Here is a 5,702-nt window from a genome sequence, read left to right as displayed (position 1 = left end):
CCTCAGGGTACACGCAGACTTGGCAGACGCTTTGCACACCAGATGTCCTCCCTGATGCAAGCCCCCCCTGATAATCCCTGGGAAGGAACAGAAAACTTCAGGACGGCAACCACCACCCAAGCCACTGGCACCCTCACATAAAAGTTTATGGTGTTAACGAGAGAAAATGTCAAACTGTTCAAGGCTCATTTAAACGGGCGGTATTGTGCAAAATCATCTTAACATCATGTTATGATGTCATTCCCTCGTCAAAAACATGCCTGGGGTGTTGCTTTATTTCTTTCATGCACATTTGCAGAATCCTTGATTCTCCCCTGGCAGCCATGCATGTGTGCCGAAACACCCATCCAATTATGCCGTCATAAACAAACTGTTGGAAAGAGTAGGCGCTTCTTAAAGGGACAGAGACCCAATTTCAAGGTGTCAAATTGCAAATTCAGTTTTTATTTTTAACTTACGTTTGGCATCTAAACCATTTTCGTAACAAAGTTACTTTATTGTGCTGTAAAATGTGCTCCAAGTGTTACGTATGGAAAATACATAACATCTCTCTTTAAATAAGAAAAGACATTGCCTTAATCAGCTATTGGACATCCAGTGTTTGGTGAGATGTGTGTTAGCATGTCTCAGGCTTGTACCTTCAACAACTGCCTCTACAGTAAGATAGGAGGTCATTCTCTTTCTACAGTTTATTGTCTATTGGGACATGAAACGTACCAACAGAGAAAGGAAAACATTAACATAATTAGTCAAATCAATCAGAAAGTAGGCTATGCCACCAGTTTCACTTGCAGTTTCAAGTATATGGCATTTCAAGTTAAGTTGATCTTCATCTGTGCAGGCAGAGCGTTTGCATAGTGTTTCATGACAGTAAGTAGTTGTTGGATCATCAGAGCAATATTCAAGCAACAGTTGTGTAAATGCAAATCTATTAAATCTATTTTTATAACCCAAAGTAACATAGTTGCTTGATCTTGCTACTAAATGGTACTGTGTGTTTGGAAAACACACAGTACCATTTAGTACCGCCACACAGTACCGCCCCTTTAAGAGATTCTCTGTAACTCTGTAAAAAAAAAACTAAAGTGGTTTTAATTTAATCTGCAAACTGGGAGAATATTTCATAAGAAAATCAATCTAGGCCATTATAAGATGAGGAGGAAAGCTGATAGCATGCAGAAAGTTCCCTGTCTCTGAATTCCCAGACAGAGAAGGAAATGTCCTCGCAGCAGGATTAACATGAGAGCATGAAAACAGGTGACTGCATGTGTTCTCATGCAAGGAACTGGTAGTTTGTCAGAACCTCTCAGTCTCTCAGGCCTTAGGCCACGGGTGGATGTCTTCAGCGCTACATCTGTCTTTCTCTCCCTCCTCCTCTTTCTGCAGGCTCACAGCTCTGTCTCTCGTTACCTCAGGGGCCTCACCCCAACTCAGAGCCCGTATCAAAGCCGGGATTTGGGCCACGTCTCAGACGTCCTGTGGGGTTGGAAAGAGGGGAGCTGATGAGAGATGCCACCAGTTATAGTACTGTCTTTTCTCGTGCAGTTTCGTTTGCTTTAGTCACTCATGTAGTGAAGAATGTCAAAAAGAAGAAGGAAAAAAAAACGAAAAGTAATGATGTACGTATTCTGTCCCTCTTTAAGGAGACTGATGTCTTAAAATGACCATGTGTTGACAGCCCCTGTCATTAAACAGTCAAAAGAGAAGAAGGAAGCACAGAGAAACGGAGACGGGTGGATTTCATACGAACATCCATGGAATGTCTTTTTATCCCTTTGGGTTTACATTGCTCATCATGATAAGTTGAGTTGAATTCACTACGCACGTCCAGTCCCGATTAATAAAACCTCAAGGATCTCAAAAAGCAACACAACATTGAGAGAATTTCAAGGACAGAGAGAAACAAAATAGTAAAATAGATTAAGCTTTTTGGCAACTTGTAAGGGGAATGGCTGGCCCACCAAAGAGGTTCCAGTGTTTTACTGGAGCTGGTGCCAGGGAAAATCTTAACCTGATTACCTGAGTACCATCTTTTAATTCATAATAACCTTATAAATGTCTCATCTACTTATCCTGCCTATGTTTTGTGAAAGATTCTAGGTTATGGTGACAGTTCAAATACATTAGTCATGTTATTTATCTCGGTGTCCCATTATCCACACCTTACTTTGTTGATTCTGTTTTAAACAAAAGGTGATCTCTTGAAAAGCCTAACGATCATACTGACCTCACTTGCAGCTGCGAAACAAGGGTTAAATACAACTTTTAGAGAAAGATTTTTTTTCTTTTACACCATTTGGTCAACAGTGTAAAAGACCTGAGTCAGAAGAGGCGTTTATTTATTCGCTGCAAAATAATCGCCTGTGAACAAACGCGTAGGCGCGTCGACGTACTTTAAACTCTGTGACGGATGGTTTCAAACTAAACTTAGGAAGGATCAGAGACGGTCAGTCTGTTATTTTGATGTGGAGCAAACACGTAGACCTGGTGAGAAGAAAGATGTGGCGCCAGCTAAGCACTTCAACTGGTTTCAAGGAAAATCACAGCGCCATACAGTGGCCTGGCATGACAACTACATCAGATTCGAAACAGTGATTCAGTGCCGTCTAAAGATGGCGCTTTTCCCCAATCAACCGGCAGCCTAAAACATTGCATTAATCACTCACCTCAGTTAAGCTAAGTATTCATATTTCAGCGATAAGAGTTAGACTGGGTAAAAATGGGTTAGTTCTAAAGCAATAAGTGAACACAAAGGCCCCATTGTCAGAGAGAATCTTGATCTTTCCCAAGAGTTTGTGGATTGATGAGGCGTAAGTGGTATGTCCAGGAAGATATGGATCCAGTTCCATGTGGTGTGAAATTAACACATCATTTCATGTAAATCAGATCAAACTGAGAGTTGATCCGGGGCCCGCTTGTTGCTCTAGGACCAATATGAATGGGAACCAGAAGGAGAATATTCTGCCGGCAGAGAATTCAAAAAGCGTCTTGGACTTGTGTAAATGAACATCTGCCTGGTTGCCTTTGTAATTGTATGATTTGTTTCACACCAAATCTGTGCGCCCATGTTTTTGAACGAGAATCTTGGAAAACATCTACACTCTCAACAGTTAGAGCCCCAAAAAGATGGAAATTGCATTAAATCAACTCCGCAGTACCAAGAAGTAACTGACCTCCTTTGCTTCATAAAACTAACAGCCGACATCCTACAGCCTCATCAAAGCAAAGGACTTCCTTTCTAGGTTTTATTACCTCCTCTCTGGGCAGAAACGGCACTACTTTGTTTCAGGATGGAGGCTTCCTAGAAACAAAGGTTTAATGTCGTGGAACAAACTCCTTCTAGCTCAGACTAGCAGCCCATTTTGTCTGCTCAATCTACCAGTCAGCGGCTGACAATGAGATTTATGAACGAAGTGAAGGCAGCCATTGGCTAAGGGTAAACAGAGAAAGGCCAAGAAAGAGGGATTTCCCTTTTTATTTTGATGTTTTTAATGGATTGAGACCCAAGCACGAAAACAACTTATGCATCAAGAACACCTCTGAAAAGTTCAGAAGGGACTTTAAGGGCTGTTAAGTTTAGCTCAAAAGGGCAGAATCAGAAATCTTCTTGAGTATTGACATGTACAGTGGATCTTAGGTGAGCTGCTGCTGGAATGAAATGGAAATTATAAAAGGAAAGAAACATTCGGAAACACTCAAAGGCGAAAGAAAAGATGAATTAGTCATATTTTCACCCTTACCAACTTTTATTCCTTCTGCATGCTTGCCGTAACCTTTACCTGTTGGTGTTTTTTGCATTGATATAAAGCTGTTTTAATCGTCCCGTCATTATTTACCTCAACATCTGTGTCTGTATCACTAGTTCTTTTGCCCTTTCTTCACAGAAAAAAAGCATCTCAGTGCTCTAATTCTGTGGTTTTCAAAGCTATTTATTTCAGTGCTGCCTGAAATGGTGTAGTGGCAGCAGTTATTTGTAAACTAAATAAAAAATTAATTAACTGGGAGGTGGAGGCAAAATAAAGATGAATTGGTTGAGCAGATTGAGCTTTGCTTTTTCACCAAGTTGTTTCTTTGATTTATATATTTTTTACTTTGGATTAATTTAACCACAGCTGGATTGTTGTTCTTTAAAGGTTTATAAGATGACTTTATGAAATGGACTCTGATTGAGGAGTAACACATTTATGTGAATTTTAAATTCAAAAACTAAACCCAATTAGGGACTGGTCCTATGTTGTTTTCAAGAATTTCAATACTGAGTGCACATGAAGTGGGTATTTAAATATTTTTAAGTTGCAGTTTTCTGGTGAGAACTTGAATAGGAATGGCAGGATCAATACGCGAGGGATCTTTCATGAAAGTAAGATCTCAAACAATCATGTTATCCATTATTTATTGAACAAAAACTCATAGACGATGCTCTTTTAGCAATGTTGTTAGTTCTTTTCAGTAACTGATGTCTCTAAGTCCAAAGGATGGTTGATATTTGTTGATGAAGGTTTTTATTTAGTGTGAATGCTGCAGGCATTCACACTATTCTCCTCTGTTCTCCTGTTAGTACAGTGGTGAGTATCCCCGCCTGTCACGCGGGAGACCGGGGTTCGATTCCCCGACGGGGAGTGAAGTTTGTTTCAGGTCCCTCTTGAAAATGAGATCTAGATCTCAACGGGGTTTAACTGATTAAATAAAGGAACTATTGTGTTCCACTTTTCTGATTGCTCCGTAAATTTTGCCACGCTTCTGCATACCTTGTGCTATTTTCACCAATCAACTTTTATACTATTAAGCTTGCTCTCCTAATGCCGACTATATCTCTTGGTATTCATAACCTTCTTTTTTTTTTATAATATTCAGCTTTTTATGAATTTTTCTCCCCATGGGGGAAACCGCTCCATCCTGCGGCAGAATTGAGAATTACAATATAAAATGTCCGTTCCGTTTCACAGTGGATGTTTTGGGTCCTGCAACGAGACAGGAGTAACACATTTATGTCAGTCAAGGAGGGACGACGCACAATGGCAACGAATCATCCAGTTTCAGGGCTGTCATGGAGGAAACAAGGCAGTGGCCATCTTGAAGTCGGGCAGTTTAACAGCTTTTATGCTGTATAACACCTGGGAATAATTTGAGCTTTTGACATTGCCTTTCTCGTGCTGCATGTGGCATGTCTTTTGTAGTCACCGTCCTAAACGGCCTACAAACGATCCGCTGGATTTAGATGCTCTTTCAATAAAACAATCCTCACCGCCACTGACAGCTCAATGAAGGTTTCAGTGGCTCTCAAAGACCCCCATTCTCACTAAAACATGTTGCGCTAATCAAGGTGGCTTTGATGGAGGAAGCGGTCTGTGTCGGTACCATCAGAGGACGGATTTGATTGGCGCGGGTGAAGCAGGGGTCCAGATTCTGGTACGTGTCAGAGTCGATCACTGCAAATTAAGCAACGGGGTGTCGTCACGAACCCACTGCTGAATATGTGTCCGTTCAGATCAGGTGCAGAAGGACTACTGCAGACTGTTGAGAAAAATGTCAGTCAAGGGACGACGCACAGGAAGACATAAACTTTTGTCTGTCAACTCCATAAAAATAGAGAAGACAAAGTTGTTGAAGGTTGTTGGTTTTAGATACATAACAAGTACTGATGAATATGAGCGAAGAATATATCTTTAGTTTAAAAAGGAATGAAAATAAAGTACTACATA

The 5,702-nt window shown here is 40.7% G+C and overlaps 1 non-coding gene across 1 annotated transcript; it reads left to right on the top strand.

The window, feature by feature from the left end:
• Nucleotides 1-4,547: 4,547 nt before the first annotated feature.
• trnad-guc (transfer RNA aspartic acid (anticodon GUC)) lies at nt 4,548-4,620 on the top strand. Its single transcript has one exon. It is a non-coding gene; the product is annotated as a tRNA-Asp (tRNA).
• Nucleotides 4,621-5,702: the final 1,082 nt, after the last annotated feature.

This window comes from Xiphophorus hellerii, chromosome 21 (assembly GCF_003331165.1).
Source record: "Xiphophorus hellerii strain 12219 chromosome 21, Xiphophorus_hellerii-4.1, whole genome shotgun sequence".
In the NCBI taxonomy this organism is placed as follows: domain Eukaryota; kingdom Metazoa; phylum Chordata; class Actinopteri; order Cyprinodontiformes; family Poeciliidae; genus Xiphophorus; species Xiphophorus hellerii.
The sequence above is the reverse complement of the archived record's forward strand: the minus strand, read 5'-3'. Positions and strand labels throughout refer to the sequence as shown.